The sequence below is a fragment of the Stegodyphus dumicola genome, chromosome 3 (assembly GCF_044657685.1).
Source record: "Stegodyphus dumicola isolate Sdum_Otavi_A_Nest chromosome 3, ASM4465768v1".
Lineage (NCBI taxonomy): Eukaryota > Metazoa > Arthropoda > Arachnida > Araneae > Eresidae > Stegodyphus > Stegodyphus dumicola.
In genome coordinates this window covers 41,711,393-41,733,169 of record NC_140770.1, presented here as the reverse complement: position 1 = coordinate 41,733,169, position 21,777 = coordinate 41,711,393, and the positions used below count along the sequence as shown (strand labels likewise).

The 21,777-nt window shown below is 32.7% G+C and overlaps 1 protein-coding gene and 1 long non-coding RNA gene across 2 annotated transcripts in view; one reads left to right on the top strand and one right to left on the bottom strand.

Annotated features, from left to right (window-relative positions):
* Nucleotides 1-21,777, top strand: part of LOC118184219 (adenylate cyclase type 8-like) — a 411,974-nt gene that overhangs the window by 113,253 nt on the left and 276,944 nt on the right. The window lies entirely within an intron of this gene.
* LOC146997971 (uncharacterized) overlaps nt 1-21,777 on the bottom strand; it is a 123,549-nt gene that overhangs the window by 36,233 nt on the left and 65,539 nt on the right. The window contains exon 3 of the long non-coding RNA XR_015040178.1: nt 15,718-15,792. This is a non-coding gene — a long non-coding RNA (uncharacterized LOC146997971). The remainder of the gene's footprint in view (nt 1-15,717; nt 15,793-21,777) is intronic.

Here is a 21,777-nt window from a genome sequence, read left to right as displayed (position 1 = left end):
CGTCGGCTCTTAAAGAAGCGGCGAGATGACAGGCCTTAGCTTGGGTATCCCATCCATTCGCATCCGCAACGATAGAAAACTGGGTCTTGTACACTTGCCAGGATGTCTTCCCATCATATGTGGATAGCTTCAGAGATGGACGAGCAGGCATCGGTAAGAATTTAAAATCATCACTCTTGCTCCCTGCCGTCGCTACGAATTTCTTTAAAGTTTCCATTTCTTTGGCAACTGCAGAAACTCTCTCATCAATTTGTTGTTCGATTTGGTGTTGGACGGCACAAACTCTTCCTTCAATTCGTTCCTCCACAGTCGAAACTCTCCCTTCTATATGTTCTTTTACAGAAGAAACTCTTTTTTCTATTTCTTCTTTCACCGAAGAAACTCCTTCTTCAATTTCATCTTTTACGAAAGAAACTTTTTCTTCAATTTGTCCAACTTTATTTTCAACTGTGTCAATTCTGCCTTCCATAGCTTCAAATTTATTTTCTATTATGCAGGTAATTTCTCTTTTCATTTCTTCTTGACATGCTTCAATCTTTTCTTGACCAGCTTGAACGGCTTTCATTTCGTCCTTAACGGATTCCTGGCCCAACTTCATTTTTTCCTTAACGGATTCCTGGCCCAATTTCATTTCCTCTTTAATTTCTTCTTTAAATGAGGCAAAGGCTGATATTAACTGCCTTAATTGCTCTTCCATAGCTCTTGTTATTGGCATTCAAACCCCACTCCTGACACCAAAAATTGTTACGTGCGGATTCGTTACGAAATGAATGCACAAGTCCGATGAAAAATGAACAAAAATTTATTATTATCACAATAAAAATGCTTAAATTTTCTCAAATTATCATGCAGTATTACAATATCTCACAGTAGTTATCTTTTAACTACTCAAATGTACAATAGAACGTAATTCAAAACAGCTAAAGAACGCTAATCCGCTACAATCAACAAGAGCAGTTTTCTAAACAGCAACAAACTAAGCAACTACTACAAACTGAGATGTTTTCCTCCTTTTATAAGATTTTAAAATCACGCGCTAGAATTTTCCAGTACTTTCTCGAAATCAAAAAGAGATATTTATTTATTTAATGCACGCGCTCTTGTATTTTCAATTTTCCGGCTTAGCTTTCTTTTAATATTCGTCACGCGCTGCACTGCGCGAGAAATAAAACCATTTAATTTATAATTGAACTAACATTAGCTTTTTAAATACCAAATTCGTGACAATATTATACAAAATTCGTAGTAATAGCTTAAATTAGGAAGATGAATTTAAATAAAAACATTAGAAATGAAATGAATTGAGTTTAATTTCTACTTATTAATTATAATTCCAAAGGGGAGTTAAACCCAAAGGGCTATTAGTCTCAAAACTGTATTTTGCGTCGTTTCACCTTCTGCGTTGATTTACTTTTCAAACTGTTGCCACCAAATATTAACGCCATGTATTATATTTAAAGAAACTAAATAATGAATAATCTGCATGAATGAATGAATGTTTTTCCCATTGTGAAAAAACAACTGTATGTAAAGCCATCAAACATGGTTACTTGAAAGACCGAATTTTTGATCTTGAATTTGTTTTATTACCTATTTCAAATATTGAAAAACTTCAACGAATTTTTAATGAACCCACTTAACGATTTCAAAGGGAACAATGGCAACACTGGACGAAAAAAAAAAAAACATTTTTATCTCTAGCGCGCGAGACTGTGTATCGGAAATTCTAAAGACATGTCTTTTTCATATTTTTAAATATGTGTTATTACTGACGTTAAAAAAAGGCTCTTTTAGGCGTAATATAAAAGCTGAAAAATTTCAGGTTTTCTTTCTGTTTTATTATTATTAATTTGTTTTTTAATTACTAAATTTTTTATACCCAATAATCGTGGCATACAAAGGAGGTTGGAACTGGAGTTGTTTCCTTCTTTTCAGAAGCATTTCCAAATCAAATCAAGGCCCACCAGCGGCCAAGCGGTAACGTCACTGAACACTGGTAGTTCGGTCCGAGGTTCGAATCCCGCGAACGGGCTGGCTGCATGAGTGTTTTCGTGGTTTTCCCCAAGTGTAACGTGTATACGAGCCAGTTTCCCTTAAAAAGTCCTCCACGTAAGCATCCCTCCCTTAAGGCAGATAGCCCTCGAGTGCTTTGCCGTAATCTAATAAACCCAACCAAATCAAATCAAACCAACACTTTTCATTTCTTTCCCTTTAAACTATGGGAAAATATCCCGAAAAATATATATTTGTCTTCAATTAAGTGTCGTGGCTTTTCTCCAGAAAAAAAAAAATGAATGTTTTTAGAAATTAAATTTGAGACAAAGCTTTTTTCTTCATAAACGTTTGCAGCGAGCATCAACGTAAGTATTTCAAACTTAGTTTTTTATTCAAAAATGCCTTTCGTTATTAACAGAATGGCTTCCGTTCGAATTAACACAGTTCCATTAGAACGAGTTTTGAGATAAAACCATAAATAATTCGTCGATGAATCTACCACTATAATTGCGCCGAAGTGTTTTGGAAAGTTTAACTTAATTTTAAAAGTAACGAAATATACTTTGTAAGGAATCTGAATATACAAATACAAAGAACAAAAGTATTATTGAGAGAAATACTCGTGCTTGTTTTAATGTGGTGTCAGATTCATTTATAAAGATGAACACACTGCAGCACTACAGAGGAAATCATATTAACGAGATTCATTATACTTCGGTTTTTCCTCTTTGAAGAGCTTAAAGTTTACGGAAACAGCACAAAAAATTAAAAATTTACATTTAACCAATCACGTGTCCCAATGGAAAGCAAACAAAAAGTGCTGTATATGCGTGGAGCATTTTACGATTTAGAAACAAATGTATATGCAGATTCTTAACTTCAGTGCAAACTTTTATTGTAATAGACGCATATCTTAGAAATTCTTTACCACTCCTCAGATCGGTATTTGATGATCATTTATTAGTTTTGCATTCTTAATACATCTAATTACATTTTCTCACAGAGGATCCTCTACGAAGAAAGATTTGTTTTTAAAAAGATTTTGTCTCAGATTTTCTTATCACGTACTGGGAACACGTATTTACAATTTCTGGTATGTGACTCAGAAGACAGAAAATTTTTTCAGGAAAAGTACAATATTAGAGTACTTCTCTGACGCATTTTTGTGCTTTAGTATACGACAGAAGAAGTTTAATATCGTTCATTTCATAATTGTAAATCAAATATCTTTGGCTATCTTTCATTGTTTATCAAAGAATTTTTTATTGTTTTTTATTAAAATAAATAAATCATAAAATCAAATAAAAATTAAATAAAACCATAATATTTAAAATAAAATACGTGGAATCCATACTAACTATGAATAGATACGTTATTCACTTAATTTTTTCGAAGTAGGGAACACAAAATGTCAATTATTCCGTGACAAATATTTGCATACAGTTCTCGCAATTTCTCAGTCGGGCTTTTTAACCATTTACATCATGACGGCACGCATAGGGAATGCGATGACTTACTATAATTTACCAAACTTAATGGACGACTGGTTTTCATGAGGTCTACTCTAGCAAATGCGGATAGTAACGAATTATTGTCCATCATATTTTAATTCTGGCACCATTTTTTGAAATTATTGTGTTCTAATTTTCCTAAAAATATGAGAAATCAACAGTATGCTTTTGCAGGATTCAAGTCATGGATTTTCGGTATGTTAGCAGGGCACCACAAGAGCAGGAATGTGTGAAACAATTTGGTGAAACAATATTAGCAAACCTAATAAAGATTCCCTTAATGGAACTTCGCATGCTGGAATCCCGCTTAAAAGAAATGTTGAATAATGAACGTTAACCCTTTGCACTCGAGGCCTTTTTCGCTCGAGCGAACCAGCAACTAGAGACGATTTTCCGCATATTTAATGAATTTCTTGCAGCTAATTTAAAATGATTTCATACACAATTCAAAGAAATCTACTAACTCTTTTATTTCTGAAGTTTACCTGCGACTCGTTCGCTGTATGCAAACGGAATTCTTTGGAGTATTTCTTCGGCCTCTGTGCACGTTATCCATTCTGAAAATTCTCTCTCTCTTCTGCGGAATCACTGTCACGTTCACATTCATTATCTATCACCCTGATGTTTTGCCTTGTTATAAAGGGTGTCCCAAAATTCACGCAAGATTTGAGTTCAATATAAAAGAGAGTTTTTAGTCTTTAGATATTTATTTTTAAGTGAATCATAAAGTAAATAGGATAGGGTTATTTATGGAATAACACATCTGGCAAATGGCCTCTACGGGTTTGCTGGCAAACACGCACCCTTTCGTCGAAATTGTTCATGACCTTTCTGCATAATTGTGGCTGAATTTCGCTGATGCAGCATTTAATTTTCTCTTGTAATGCACGTGTGGTTGTGGTATTGTTGACATAGACATTTGACTTCAAATAACCCCATAAGAAGAAATTTAATGGTGTTAAATCACATGATCTATGGGGTCAATTATGATCACCGAAACGAGAGATTACACGATCAGGAAATGTCTCATGCAGTAATTGAATTGTTTCATTGGCTGTATGGCATGTGGCACTGTCTTGTTGAAATCACATATTGGCCACATTAATGTTATCCAATTTCGGCAGAAAGAGCTGTGTTATTATGTCACGATATGAAGCACCATTAACACTTGCTGTTTGACCAGCCTCATTCTCAAAAAAGTATAGTCCGATGATGCCTCCTACCCAAAATTCGCACCGAACAGTGACACGTTGTGGGTGCATTTGTTTTTCGCTAATCACACGTGGGTCCTCCGAACCCCAAACACGACAATTTTGGCGATTAACAAAGCCATCGAGGTGAAAATGTGCTTCATCGCTTGGGATTATTTTGCTCTAAAAATCATCATCCACTTTTTGATGATTAATAATCCATTCCACGAATTCTCTTCGCTGTTCATGGTCATTAGGCTTCAGTTGTTGTGTTAATTGAATTTTGTAAGCATGAAAACACAGATCTCTTGTGAGTATACGCTGTAGAGAGCTTCTTGAAATTTGCAATTCTTGTCCACGACGCCAAACTGATATTCCTTGGTTTTCACGAACACTCTGACGCACTGCTTCAATACTGACATTTGAAACGGCTTGTTTTTGGACGACCGGTGTGTTTAGTGTCTCCAACTGATCCAGTTTCTACGAATTTTTCAATTTATCTTTTCACAGTTGACGAGGTTAAAACATTATTTTTACCATATTTTGTATAAAATTTTCGAACTGCGGCCGCCAAACTTTCATTATTTTTAAAATATTGTTCAATAATAAAGACACGTTGTTGTATCGTATGACGCTCCATTTTCACTAACCCTAAACTCTTGGCTTTCAAACTGTTCTTTCTTCAGTGTTGCCAACAACTTAATGCGAAAATGGCGCCAAATTCAAATCTTGCGTTAATTTTGGGGCAAACTTTACCTCTTACTTCATCGCTACCTTCATCATTGCTTTCCTGCTGCCTATCTTCAAGCAGTCGGGTATAAACGTAATTTCTTCTTTCATCAACGAAAACTCCAACTCGTCTCACCTGAATTAATTGCTTCATCGTATTTCATTCTTATTGGCCACCATAATTTTGAAAATAATATTGCTACTGCCACGACTGTCAAGTTTAACCTAACATCGAAGACGCTTATATATTAATAAATTTTAAAAATATATTTGAGGTTTATAAGATTCAAACCTTAAAGTTACAGCTATGTCTGTGGAACCTTGAGAACTGGTAAGCGAATAATCGCTTTAGCTCAAACAGAAAGGAAAGCTCAAGAAGGCTTAATTACCCTTTATTGCTCAAAATAAAGATTCACAGATGGCCCTTTCTCAGGACGTAAAGAAAAGCCTCCACTTGGGCTTGAATTGAAGAGTACTAAGAAACTCAAACTTAACTAAAAAGATATAGCCGAAGCTATCAAAATTCTACAGGAATTGGCCTCTAAATGTTAACTAAATGGCGAAGCTATCAAGGGCCTGAAATACGGCCGAGCGTAGTAATAGCGTTAAAGAGAGTGTAGCAAAAAAACGAAAGCGAGCCAGAATCTCTGGATATCTAACGAAGTCTGTGGAACTTTTACTTAGTACTTCTCTTCCTTCATTTGCATTTAACCGCGATTCTAAAAAGACACTCTGGGCGAAAATTTGTAAGCTGAAATTAAAAGGAATAGGAAAGTAACTTCAACTAAAAATAACTGTTAAAACCTTAGGATAAACATTACAGACTAAAGATTGGCAGTTGTTTTATACGCATGTATTGTTGAAGGCGATACTGCCCAAACCTAATAACCATCTTTACCGCTCAAATTATTGCGTTAAACTAAGTGGTGGTCGAGAGTCCCTTCTCTAGTTACAGGGTCAAATTGCATTTTGACCGATAGTCACCTCTCCAGTGACCGCATCAAATTAAGCGGTAACTTCTCGAGTGCAAAGAGTTAAAATTAATCATTTAAGCCTTAAAAATAGTCGTCTCCAACTTTTCTCATTTCTGGATTTCGTAGAAGTGAACACATATTTTTAATTCAAATCATGTCAACTCCTCAGCATTTTGGTATAAAAGTCTGAGAAATAAATTTCTGTTGATAAGAGGATTTCAAGTGTATATATTTATTGATAGCTGATATCAATAAACCTCCACACTGTATGAAAAGTGTACTCGAAGACTGGACAACTTTAAAAGACAGAAACATGAGAGGTTGAAAAAAATTACAAAAATATATTCTCAGAATATCCCAAATGTATTTTTACCATTCTTAAAAGATATATTACATTGATATATTACCGATACTTACAATACTTCAGAAGAGGATATCTGAAATTGCACATTTGTTGTTCGGGTTCCTTATGTCAAACTGAAAGTCTTACTTGCAGGACTGTATAAGAACAGATGCTTTGTTATTTTAGGTTGCAGTTCATCTTTCGGAAGAAAGAGACAGAAGCTGCTTATTGCAATTATATCGCAGCAGCTGCTTATTTAATACGCTAGCTGCTAACTGAATTCTTCAGCAACTGTTTTACTACACATAAAATTGCGAAGAGCTGTGATTATTATTATGAATAACAAGATAAAATCAGTAGAGGTTATTTATTTATAATGGATTATTTAATTTACGCTTAACACAATCGAAATATCTTCCTGAGCTACATTCTAGTTTTGACAGAAAGTATCACGGAATAGACCTTGGACATCTTGAGTCACCTCTTTTCATCAGTATTTTGGAAAAAAATTCGGATCCACATATTTTAAATGCCTCCATACTACAAGGACAACGCGTTTCACGTTTGAAGTGTGTTCTGAAACTGGACCCCGCAATATGTGCATCCACCATCCACTTATAATCATATAATCTGAAAAGGCATCGACTGACGGACTGATTTGACTGACTACATGATTTGATAGAGTGTGCCGTTCACATTCCCCATCTAGCTAAATTATAACTTAGTTCCAGTATACAGTTTCGTGCAGTGGACCTTAAATGTGATTTATCTCTTGTAGATTTCTAGTTTATTGGGCTTCCACTATGATATTTGTACCCCTGCATTGACTCTTAACTTCAGATGAATAGATACTACTTAGTAACCGACTCCACAACTATGTTTCATTAACTGAATTGGCAAAGCATAAATATAGTATGCTTCTCTAACATTTATTAAGAACATTTTTGTTAATACTCTGAGTCAATCAGTTATCTCACTTGATGTAACTTTTAAATTAGAAAATTTCTAATTTGAGTAAGAGGTACTTTTGTGCCTTCTTTCGAAATCACTATATGCATAGTAAATAATATAAGAAATTTGTATTTAAATATGATAGCTATAGTAATTAACATATGAAATGTTTAGAATATTATCTATTTTATCTTTATTTCATTTCTGCTTAACTAAAATAGAGATAAAATGATATAAGAAAGTCTATTTTAAATATCATTGTTAAATTTATATTATGGAATAAACATATGAAGTTTGGGTTTATATAATTATGGCAAAACACACAAGGGCTATTTGCTTAACAGGAGGGATGCCTTCGTGGAGGATTTTCTAGGAGGAACTAGCTCGTGTATACGTAAACAGATGAACAGTTGATTTAATCATTTTTCTTCAGTCGTTTGTGTAAGCACATGCGTATAAAATAAATATATCATACAAATTATATTTTCTGTCATACTTCTATTAAGTGAATCAAATGCAATTAGTATGTGAAGTTTCAAATGATAAGAGTATATGAAAGTTATTGAAATGATTTTAATGAAAACCAATTGAAAACATTTTATACCGCGATTTTCCGGTTTAATAACACTTATCGATTAAATTACAACATGATATGACTATTTAAAGCTATGTAAAAAAGAAAACATTTATAAAATTGTAATAAATAGAATTTAGAAAATGCAATTATTGTTTGTTCAAAAATTTCATCCTCTCTTTTTCTTCCCGCAAATTGCATGTGAAATGAATCACATTATCGTATGTTAATGATACGGCATTGATACCCAATAGACTTCCGGTAATATGCTGCAATGCCTCTTATACGAATATATCATAATTTTCAGATCATTGAAGCACTCCCACTGAAAGCTGGATTTAATGGCATTTCTTTTGTTATTATGATATCGTTTTAGCTAGACTAAAAATAGGCAGTCTTCCCATCCTCAGCCAATTACATTTTTTTTTTTTTTTTTTTCGTTCAGAAATTTTGGACTAAACCAAAATACATTATAAAGCTGAATGATTAAACTGATATTTTTTATTAAATATTGTTCTAGGTATTACATCAGTATACTTCTTATAAGCATTATTAGTCATATGTTTCCATTAATAAAATACTTAAAGTAGCATATTTTGTTTAAGACAAAACGTTTGATTAATTTTAGCAACATACACAAGCTTCTTCCTCGGAAACTTTCTCATTTACGTACAGTGCAGAGCTATTAAATAATTTAAAGTCAGTAAAACTCTAATACCAATTTTTGTTTAGTATTGAGCAAGTTAACGTTTGAAATACTTGTAATATAATATTAACTACAACTTCCTACGCAGATTTATGACATACTCAGATAAATAAGAAGGGCTCCGAAATGATATTTTACTTAACAGTTTACCATTCTAGAATCAGCTCGTACAAGAATTTTCTTATCTAAAATTAAAAACGTTTGCCGAAATTTTGGGTTTAACACTGGAGATAATAATTGTAAGTAGACATGATACTTGTAGTTGCAATCATGTCTAGTTGTCGATATCTAAGGGGGAAAAGGTTCACTTTTGGTGACTTTTTTCATTTGTATTGAAAGTGAAGACATTTAATAATTCTGGTGAATTTTGATTTTGATTTTAAGCAAGAGAAATCTGCAGTTTAAGTCCCACCGCATAGCCTAGAAAATTTCATAATTAAGAGATTTTATTTTATCTTATTTATTTTTTCCTTTTTGCAGTAAAAGATAAAATTATTTCGTTTAAACAAAACTAATAAAGTTTCTTCATCACCTTCATCTAATATGTAAAGTACAAATTTTATCAATGGTAATACGTAAGTAAAATGTACACAGTTAAGAATTAAAACCTAATTTTAAAACCTATAAATGATAATCACGATGATTTTGACTAGTTGGGAGGCTTTGTGGTGGCATTTGGGCCGTAACGAAAGCGTTAAATTGCTCCTAAACTGAAACAATGCTTTCAATCTTTTGAAGACGTTGGGTGTATGGGCCCTGATTAATAAAGGATTCTAATAACTCCGACGCTGAAGGAGACGATGACAATGATGACGATAGCGACGACTTTCAAGCTATAGCTGACGTCTCAAACAACAGTTCCAGTAGCACTAAATGATTTGAGGCTTAGAGAGGGATAGTGCATAACAGAAAGATTCAAGACACAGGGAAGTAGAAATGGAGATATCTCGTTAGATATTGAACAAGTAAATATTATTAAGCGTTCTTGTTACAATCTATGTTTCTTTCAAATAAATAATATTGTGATATTTACCGGAAGTTTATCTGAGAACACTTTACATTTGTTATGCTTTTACTGTAACCATGACCTTCAGAATTTAAATTATTCGCATAATTTTCCCTAATGACTTTTTTACGATAAATTTAGTAAAAATCGGTACAGAAATAAGTGAGTAAACACGGTACTGAGCCAAGAGATATTCCTATATATGACAAAACAGAAGAATGAATATGAAAATTGCAAATATAATGACACTCGAACTTTGAAAGATCTAAAGTCTTTAACTGCCTTGTCCTGCCATTGAAGCAGTTACTGAAAGAATGAAGACTGTTAAGCAGCGTCTGTACTTCTACCGGAATAAGTTCGAAGTTTCTGTTAATTCAGTCCTTTCTGTTCCTAATTAGAAACCTCGAACTAATACTCAAAATACCTCTACCATTAAACTTAACCTTAAACAAAAACACCACTGTCTGTACTCATAAAGCTTCATTCCTAGACCACCGCAAACTGTGTGCTCGTTTTAGCAAATATTGAATACAGTATAAATAAAAAAATCAAACATCATCTGAAAGTTATTTTCAGAGGCTTTACCTGTAAAATGAAATTGTGAGTATAATATGCATTTATCAGACGAAAGTTAAACACAGAAAACTGCCAGTTACTCAGAAATGTAGAGTAATTTATTACCAATAAAGGTTGGTTGAATTAATTTATTACTAATAAACGTTGGTTGGATCCATTCAAACATCATCCTAATAATAATTATCTCTAGCTATATGGAATTAATTAGCTTAGGAAAGCATTTTCCGTCCAGAATAAAACACGTTAAAACATAAGTTAAAGAAAGAAATGTCATTAATAGCGGCTAAAATGATGTTTATTATTTTATTGGCTTATTCCCTGAAAAATAATAGGGTTTTAAACGATAGAATTACAGGGATAAAAACGTCCGAGGTGGAGACCACGACTTTTTGGTACGGACTATTAAATTATATACATTTTTGCTGAACTTCATTTAAACTTATTTTCTCGAATTTCATTAGAAATATATTTCTCATTCAATAAATTCAGTTCTCCTTTCGCGGCAAGGCAAAAATATATAAAAACTTAAAATATCTTCGTTAAAAATTGTAAAATGGCGAGAAAAACTAAAACACCAAATAGAGTTAAAAAAGCTAAAAAGAAAAAAAAGTGCAATTAAAATTAGAGTTTCTGCGCCAAAAGCAAGCAATTCCTCCAACGAGTACAAAGACAAACGTTTGGTGCACAAATTTTAAAGTTAACATTTGCCCCCACTGGACAAAAAGACACTGAACTTCGTGATCCATCTGTCTTAATTCAATATAGTACTAAAAGTTTCAAATATAAACAAACATCCGCCATGTTAGGCCTAGCCTCCACTTACAGTTTTAAATTATTGGTAATTCTACACCTATTGCAAGTAAATCTAGTTATATGTACAATATGTACAACATGTTAACCTAGCACTCCTATGTACAAATTTTCAACGTTCTACACTAATCGCTTTTGAGTTAATGCGAGACACATATATAAGTACGTAAGTAATACATGCGTACGGACATCATGAAAGAATCTTTTCAGAAATCATGAAATCATCATGAAAGAATTATTTAAAATCCATTTTGCATTCCGATTTGGGAAAAAATATTCCTTCCGTACGTACAAATATCACGCAAAAGGAAATCGTTGGAATCATTCGAGAGCCATCAAAATGGGTATTTCTGTTGAAATATGACACACGAATATTTTCTAGACTATAATATGTCCTTTACTTCGTACAAGCAAATAAAAAGTTAGAAACGATTAATTATTCTTTTTGCAGAGTTAAACAAGAGATGTCTTTAACAGCGACAAAAACGATGCAACGAACGATGCACGACAATGAAAATGTTAACTAATCATTATAGAAAAATCTAAATATCATCTTTGTATTAGAAATATTAAAATTTTATTTTACCTGCTTATGCCGAAATTAATTCAAAATCTGTGATTTCAAACTTTTCAACTCTGAATAAAAAAAACATTTCGGTGAATGTAAAACGATTTGAATAATTCTCGATAATTGCTGTTCCCATTCCCATGTGGAAAATTAAGGTTCTCAAGGCATTTTTTAAAGTTTGCTTTATATTCAGCCTGAGAAATTTCCTTTCACCAGCAATGGCAACACGTTACGAAAACAAAATTTATCTCCAGCTCGCGAGACTGTCTTCGGAAATTTTAAAGATAGGCTGTTGTAAAATATTTTTAGCCCAAAGGAACATTAGCTCAAATAATTTCAAAACGTGCTTGTGTGTGTAAATAAAAAAAAGATATATAAGGATATATAAAGATTTTTGTTTGTTTTCTAATGTCCTTCTTGACCATTCGTCACTCGCAGTATGACTTAATAAGTTAAGAATTATGAGGCTTCAAATTTATAAAAAAAATATTTTAAAATCTTAATCTGAGCCAATAAAACCAACAAAGCGATGAGCCTGTAAAAACTGAGATATTGATTATAATTGTAATATGAGAGCTTTAAGGTTATGTTCCTTCTTTTCGCCATCGAGAGAACAGCTGTTAATTGGATCTGGTTCTTTTCCAGCCTGTTGGATCAGGTTAAGTTTACCGAAATAAACGGTTTACTTGTCAATCAGTCGATACAAAAACTAACCCATTAGCATTAATTTTATACATATGATTGTACATTTTCGTCCCCCCCCTGCCAAAGAAGTACATAATCAATGGCCTTATGATTTTATTGGCGTAAAGCAATAATTTTGAAACTCTAATGACTAATAAGAATATATTTGAAAATAAAGCAATAATTTTCTAGCAATATTCTAAGCAATAGTTTTGAAATTCTAATGTTTAATAAATAATACTGTGATATTTACCGGAAGTTTATCTGAGAACACTATACATTTGTTATGCTTTTACTATAACCATGACCTTCAGAATTTAAATTATTCGCATAATTTTCCCTAATGACTTTTTTACGATAAATTTAGTAAATAAACGCACGGAAATTAAGTGAGTAAATGCTTCATTTAAAAGCATAATCGGGATACGTATATCTTAAATTATATCTTAATATACGACTCTAATGTATACAAAAATGTTTGAAAATTGAGATGCTCTGCTGGAAACACTTTATATTTTGCCGAAGGAGTGTAAACTATTTCGCCAAGTGATATGATATTTATACGAGTAACAGTACCTCTGACTACATAGTTTCATAGTCACGTCTCGTCATGTTAGAAGTCATTTTTATACCTATCCGAGTATAACAACATCACTTAACGTAGCTCAAAATGACGTGCAGATGTTTCTGCAAACGTTGAAATGTTATCCTACCTCCAAAATATCTGTCTTCCACGTATACACGTATTTATATTTCTTCCCCAGAAAATCTTAAAAATAAACTAAATATGAAATTTAAATTATTTTAGAAAACGTGCATTGGTCACAGAAATTTAGGCGTACAGACTTTCCTGAAACGTTTACTAAAAGCGAACATAGGCAACATTTCAAACATTTAAGCAATCATAAAAGCAGACAAAAATATATAAGGAAAAAACAAAATTATTAATTAAAATTTGACTTTTTAATAAAAAAATATTTAATGAAAGATTCAAAACCAGCATGGCGTGAACCTAGAGAAAAGAGAATGCTTGAACACTATTAGTTATTAATACTTTTTATAATCCTATCAGGGTTGCAAAACCGTCGTTTTGGTATGGCCCTCAAACTCAGTACTTGCAGAAATTTCCGCTGGAAATGTTGAAGAAAGTCAAAAGTGAGGAAAATGAAATTTACGATGAAGGCATAGTTGTCATACGTCATACATTCAACATGAAGTCTATTAAGTGAACACAAAAGTGACAAATGTTCGAAAGATTATAAGATATTTCTCCCAATTCCCTAGCGTGCCTTCGTGGTGTAACGATAGCAGGCTGGGCCGGTATTCCAGAGGTCCGTGGTTCGATTCACAGCGAAGGGATTGCATATTTTTCATCTCTCTGGCTTACAAAAATTAACCTAATATCTCTACAAGTGTCGCCCGAACGGAAAGGGTTGTGGATGATGATTCTCCGCACCCAGGATTTGGCGACTAGGTCCCCTAAAACCCTAGTCGCCCTTTAAAAAGGGGAGTATATAAGGTATTTCTCCCACTTCCCTAGCGTGCCTTCGTGGTGTAACGGTAGCACGCTGGGCGGGTATTCCAGAGGCCCGGTGGTTCGATTCCCGGCGAAGGCGGTTGCACATTTTTCATCTTTTCTGCTTCCAATTAACCTAATGATTCTACATGACGAGATCGTGGAGTTTTCAAAATATCGTCCTCTCAATAAAATAAAGCTGCTCCAGCCGAAAGCACGAAAGTTACATACTAAAACTTTCTTTACTAATGTGATAATTATTTCATTAGGTAACCTTGAGCAATCTTAGTATCCATTAAAATGGTTTCAAATGTATGCGATTGCAAACATGCCTACAGTACAAACGCTAGTTTGCAACATCACGGCACCATTCTATATGGCAAGCACTGGTCTCATCTAGTATCTTAATATCTGTTATAAGATGCAAATGATAGCATAATATCTATTGAGGGAACGTTATCTGTTATGTTAATTCCAGAGGAAGCGTTGTAGCATCAACACAATTGATAACACTTTAAGTTGATAATAATGCTACTTGATAATTCAATACAAATGAGGCACAGAGCAGTAAACAAAATATGGAATTGCACATAGTGTAAAGTATTCACACATAAAAATGACGTACAGTATGCTTATAAATTTGGACAGTAATTCAGAAATGAAGCAGTGCAGAATGATTTGTTATTGACGGAAACATTACCTAGGATTTGGAGAAAAATTTTAAACAGACTGCAGAAGTTTAAACATAAAACGATGTTCTGATCCACTTCTGATTCCAAACGCTGCAAATATTAATTAAAATATTTTAAAGCTGAAAGTATAATCAAATCCGAAGAATAATAACTATTTTCTCTCTCACACACAAAAGTTTAAACATAATATGACGACTTAGTGTAAATATACCTACATTTATTTATATGTCAAAAATGCAGTTTAAGAACTAAAATGTGTAGTGACTATTAGATAGATTACGTGTAAAAGAGCAAACGCGAAATGGCAGCATGAGTTACACTTTACTTTTTATTATTAAATGGGATTATTTACTGTTAATAAACGGACTACATTTAGAACTCGAGAAGAAAGTTGCAACAGAAATGAAAGAATTCTACATACTGTTAGTAAATGTATCATATCAACAAAAATTATATGCGACAACTCCAAAACTGGATTAGCTCATTTTCTCCCTGCTTCTAAATTAAATCACCCTGAAATGACGCAGAAATTCTCTTCCTTGAATAATAGTACTTTAGAGAAACAACAAATTGATGGAACGAAAGTTCGAAGGAATTGGATTAGACTTTCCTCTGAAAACCACGCCTTTAGCAAAGTACCACGCCTTCTATCAAATTATCTTTAATATCCGCTGAGACAGTGCGGTAATTTCTCACTTCTGTGGACAGCGTAACACATAAAGATGATGTGTTAAATGAAAATTGTTAATCGGATATAATACCCATAAATGCAAAATACAGTTATTTATCCAAAGAGCTTTCGGAATTGTTAGTAAATCCTTAAGTAGAAGTAGAAAGGAAGACAGGAATGTTTAAAAATTTAAATAATTAAATTAATAATTCTAATACGTACCTTACTGCCGTAAGACGCTTTTGTAGAAAATAGCTAGGAATATATTTCATTTCTTCCTCTCCGCGTTATATCCCACTGCAAAATCAAAAAATATTACTTGAATATTACTTTGATAGTAATACATCTTACGAATTAACTGTATTATAGGATTCATCATGCTACAGTTTATAAAATGTGAATTAAATCTAATGCAATATTTACTTCTTTACAATCTAGTTTTTCCCCAATATTTGTTATCCACTTCACAACAAAAACTATAGTTTGATACAAAAGGACTAAAACCTAATGGAACATTTGTGATTTTAAGAAACTATTATTTTGAGATAATTTTAATGTAATTCTGGAATTTTAGATTAAGCTAAGATTTTTAATCCTTTGTAATTTTTTTAGAACTGACACTGCTTTTTAAATTAATACCAATTCTCAAGTGAACGCAGGGCTGAACCTTTAAAAACTGTGGATTAGGAATGTGAATGTTCGTTGCGAAGGAGTAGGTTGATATCTGAATATTTTATCCCACCAGCGGCCGAGCGGTAAAGTCGCTGAACACTGGTAGTTCGGTCCGAGGTTCGAATCCCGCGAACGGGCTGGCTGCATGGGCGTTTTCGTGGTTTTTCCCATGTGTAACGTGTATACGAGCCAGTTTCCCTTAGAAAGTCCTCCACGAAGGCATCCCTCTTCTTAGGCAGATAGCCCTCGAGGCTTTGCCATAATCACACACACATCTGAATATTTTATGGTTATTACGCCTTTAATTTGAAAGGATTTGAAATTTCGCTTGAATAAATAATATTATATCACTGAAATAATTAAGATTCTCGCATGAAGAAAATGTTGTCCAATTTTTTCTTATTTTTATTCACATCATATAGGAAAACATATTAGACTGAAATAACCTAAGTGTAATTAATCCGAGAAAAGGGAAATAATAAAACTAAACCTATTAAGCAAAAATATCCGTTACCATAGAATTCTAAGGATTTATTTTTTATAAACATTTATCGCAAGGCCTGCCCGGAAAAAGGATTCAGATGGCTGCAAACGCATGATCGTCTGCTCGCATGATCATTTTATTTTTAACAGTCCTATTATGAACAATCTTCTAAACAACGATTTTTAAGGATTAGATTGGAATATTTAAATTATGGGAAACATTCGAGGGCTATCTGCCTAAGGGATGACTTCGTAGAGGATGTTTTAAAACGTTAAGCGAGAAAGAAAATATTTAACGGCACGTATTTCAAACGTTGGCTAGCAGAACGCTAAAGCCAGAATAAAGTTTAGGTAGAGTTGACGATGCGGCTGCCAGAAGCTCAGATCTAAGAATCCAAATGCTCAACTTTAATACGAAACACAGCAAATTTGCATTGTGATGAAAACTGTGGAAAGGAAAATTACAGTAAAGGTTTAAATCGTAATAAGTGGTTAACTAACATTAAATACCTTATACGGTTAAGTTAGTTAGGATAAATTTTCGAGTTCTATTCTAGGGTAGATTAAAAAAATGTTTCCTAAATGAATAATTTTCGGAACTTCCGAGGACATTTGTTGAATTTTGGCGATTTTTCAGAAACGTTTAGATTTTTTCAGCTAACGTGCAATGATTGCCAACGATGCATTTTTAAACTAAAAGATTTAATCCTTCATTATTATCTCCTATGATTTTGGCGATAATGAAACAAATTACTAAATTAATTGAAATTTAAGCATTGAATCTAAATGTACATTCCATCGGATAGATCAGCATACCACCCCCCCCCCGAAAAAAAGATGGCATCTGTTGAGCTGATTAAAAGTAAGATATTTCTGCATGCTAAGGTACGTTTTGCTGCATTATTTTACCCTGATTCTATAAGCTAAAAATTTATTATAAAACATATAGAAAGCTTTTTAAGCTATATGATTTTAGTAAAAGATGAAATAAGTAATATTGTATGTATGTGAACCAGTATTGTATATCTTTGCGTATATCTCTTACTTGCATCAATAACTAGGTTTTAAATTCAAATGTAATAATGTGTAATAATATTTAGTGTTGACTATTGCGCTTAGAATTACTTTAATTTAGCGACTGACTTTCTTCGTTTATCTCTTCATATATCTGGTGCGGACTTTCCATATTTACACTATGTTCTATCTTACTGCTAAATATTCTTGTTTGAATTTGCGCATAGTCAAATTTTGTTTTGGCTTTTATGAACCAGTGAATATCTGGAATGACATACCTACGAAATAATACAATTGTAGTTTTAGTAATTGTAACATATGATTTCTTATAAACGTTATGGCATTTTTGTCTATTCTAAAGCAACAGCATAAAGTGTACAGCACGTGCTTAGTTGTATCTGAGGTAATCTTTTGTTCAACGTCATGAATGCATGTCTCTCAATATTATGTTATCTGTTCTTGTGTAGATTAACATATGCCAAATTTAAGTGTAAATTTTCCATACTCAATTGTACTCATAGTTTTTTCTCCTGCCACATTTATGACCAAGTATGGAAACATAATGTTTGTTCTATACTGTGTACATCTGGTATGATTGTCTTTGACTCATTGTTACAATTATATGACAACTGTTAATTGCACTGGAATCAACAAACTTCTTGATTGAACTTTTGGATTTTATTACTATGATTTAGTACAAATTCCAGTACCTCTGAGTTATATGACTTGAATCTTATATGAACTGCACAATACTTTGTTTTGAACAAAACATTTAGTACTGGATTATGGAACATTTACACTTAAATTTGGACCCTAGAGATCAGACTTGATTATTTCATTACTATATACTTCATTTTAATAGCGTGCAGATTCTGAACGGGGTGTTGATCCTTATTGTTCATTTACTTGCGTTTTTCTATTATATATGACTGAAATTTATCTTACTGTGAACTTCTACTTTAAAAGTTTTGCATTTATTGTTACCATGCTTGTTACTGTAGGCGGCTGTCAATTCCTGTCTTAACTATTCTGGAAAATCTTAATATAATAACTTCAGATGTATTTCTTCAACGTATGCAATATATCCAAATACCTATGCATATTGTACAAATGTAAACTTTGAAATTGGACTTTGACAATTAATGCCCAACTGATCTGTTTTGGCCCCGACCTAAGGTTGTGGCCAGTAGATAGTAGATGGTTTTACCTCTGAGTAACATATATTCCGTTTGTTGCTTTTAAGCTAACTTAGGTCGGAAGTTTCTCAGTAGGTCAGTGTAGTAAAAGAGCACCAAGAATTAAAATAAAAGTTTGTTTAGTTGTAATAATATTCTTTATTATATGAAGTAAATAAACGAATGAAAGTCTGGTGCAGTTAAAATTTTCTTTTATTGCAGTTTTGCAGTTTGAAGGATTTTGAACTATATATGTTGTGTTTTCAGTTGAACATTCATTAAAAATGTCCAAAATGTATTTTACGAAATATCTAAAAAGCTTTTATATAAAAATATTGGTTTCAAATTCGTGTCAATAGAAATGCTAAATGCAAAGCATTTCTATTGATGCGAATTTGAATTTAAATTTCTGGGAGATGACTCTAAATTTCTATGGATGCGAAAAGACTTTAAATTTCTGATAGAAATTGGGTTTTTAGCATAAAAGTTTTATTTAATTTTTCTTTATGAAGTTGAAAATCAATTTTAATTAAACAACCTTCAACTCGAAGCAGATTTTTTTAACTTCCAAAATAAGAAACGTATGAAAGTTCAGCATCAAAATTTAAAACTTATGACAAAGTATCTCACTTTTTATGGGTATTGGAGAAATCTTATATAACACACACTGCATTCTCACTTCAGCTTCAAACCCAATTTATGCAAAAGAGGACATGACTTCCTATCCCATCTCAGGTTATCTCATGTCATTATATGCTGCATCGTTTTTTAATAAAAGTTTTAATGCTCCACTTTTTTAGAATCTTACACCAGTGTATTACTAATGGTATATTAGGCTCCCTAGATATACCGGCCTTAACTATGTTCTCAAAGTTTCTTTAAAGATAACGGGCCTTGAAAGTTTTAATGACTTATAGGCAGTTAAGCTGACATCATTTACTTCGAAAAAAATCTTAGTGTTTTATTTCCACATAAATCATTCACGAATACAGGATTTGAAAGTTTTCTAAAGGAAAGAATTTTGAAGCTAATATTATTTTTACTGAATACTTGTTGACTTACGAAAGAAGCAAATGCTTAAGAAATCTCATAAAAAAACGTAATTATCTACCTTTTTCTGGTAGGTTAGATTATTAGTATAATTGACTGGAAACTTTGATTGTTGTAGAATTTTGAGAATTCCTACGGATTTAGATTTAATGTTTTAGAAAGCTTTAACTAATGTTAAAGCTTTAACTATTATTCTACGTTTCGAAGGTCTGTAGCCAGTTGGATTTATTACTTCATAATTTGAGAATCTAATACTTACAATATTAGGAGTCTGCTTGCTGTGAATGAAATTCCTATAATTATTTTAAAACTTCTAAAATTTTTAATTGAATAATTTATATATTTTTAATTCATTTTCAGATTAATGACTAGATCTATTGTACAGTTCTTGTTTTAATTAATATGACACTCTAAAACTAAAAATCAACAAACTTTCTCAGCTTCCGAATCGTCCTCTTTTTCTCGAATCGATAATTGTATGGAGTCATTAGGTTATACTGATGCAGAAACACGAAACATGAGTATAGACCTCTCGCATACGGGTCGAGCGTGCTTCCATTTACGCCACAAATGCGCTTGGAAAGAGGGAAAATATACCTTATATACTTTCCCTTTTAAAAGGCGACTGGTTTTAAAAGGCGACTGTCGTGGTGGTGATGAGCTTTTTCGATGTCAGGAAGCTGAAAAAAATCCGCATTGCCCGACCTGGGATCCGAACTCTGAACTTTCCGAATATACGTCAAGCATGCTTCCATTTAGACCGCGCAGAACGCGGATAGGAGGGAGAAAATGCTTTACAAATGGCATTAAACTTTTATTTTGACGGTCTATTTCTACATTATTTGCGGAAAAAGATAATTTGATAGAACACATTTCAATTAATTTAACCTCTTTCAATTAATTTATCTGGTCGATATTTTCAGTTGTTAGGAGTAGAAATAAATACTACAGAAAGGTTACGCAAGTATTTGGGTAATGAACAATTTTGAAATACATTTACTCATTACATGGCACATTTCAATATTATTTATAACAATTAGCAAATTTCTTTTAAGTTTTCTCCCGTAGTTTTTATGACCCACTATAACACGTTATGATCACTAAACGCGGGAATCGCTCAGTACACGAAAATTTTGCATGCATATATGCAGTGCATTGAAGCAATGAAAGAAGTTCATTTAAAGATATTGAAATACTTAATTTAATATTGAAATGTTTATAACGCACTTAAAAATTCAAATAATTATAATATGTAATTCAGAAGTCAAACAACAAAAATCAGCGTTATATTTTCAAATTTTCACAGGACTACTTTCGATGGTTTTACCGAACCACCATCGCACTGACAAGGAAGGATTCCTTGTCAATGTGGTTTAATTTACATTGGCCAAACTAAGAGAGCCTTAAAATTTCGCGTCAAGAAACATGAGACATATGTTAGAAAAAACGAAACACAGAAGTCTTCTGTTGCAAAATATTGTTGGTCTGAAAAACTCACTTTCAATTTTTGCTGCCAAAATTATTCAAAAAACATCTTCCATTGGAGAACTAGATTTTCTAGAGGCATTTCACATTCAAAAAAACCTTTCTGTTCTAGTTAACAATTCTAATTCCAATCTATCTTTGCCTGCGACCTTTAAAGAAATTATGTTTTAGTTCTAACTTCATCAAAAGATGGCGCCATTAGCTTATTTTCTGTCCAGGTTTTCTTATCTTATCTGATCATTATATCCTATCTCGTTCACTTGCGCTTTTGCAGCTGATATTGCAGCAGATGGTGGCTCGGTAAAACCAACGAAACTAGTCCCGTGAAAATTTGAAATTATAACGCTGATTTTTGTTGTTTGACTTCTGAATTAGTATTTATTCGGCGTGTTATTGTGTCTTA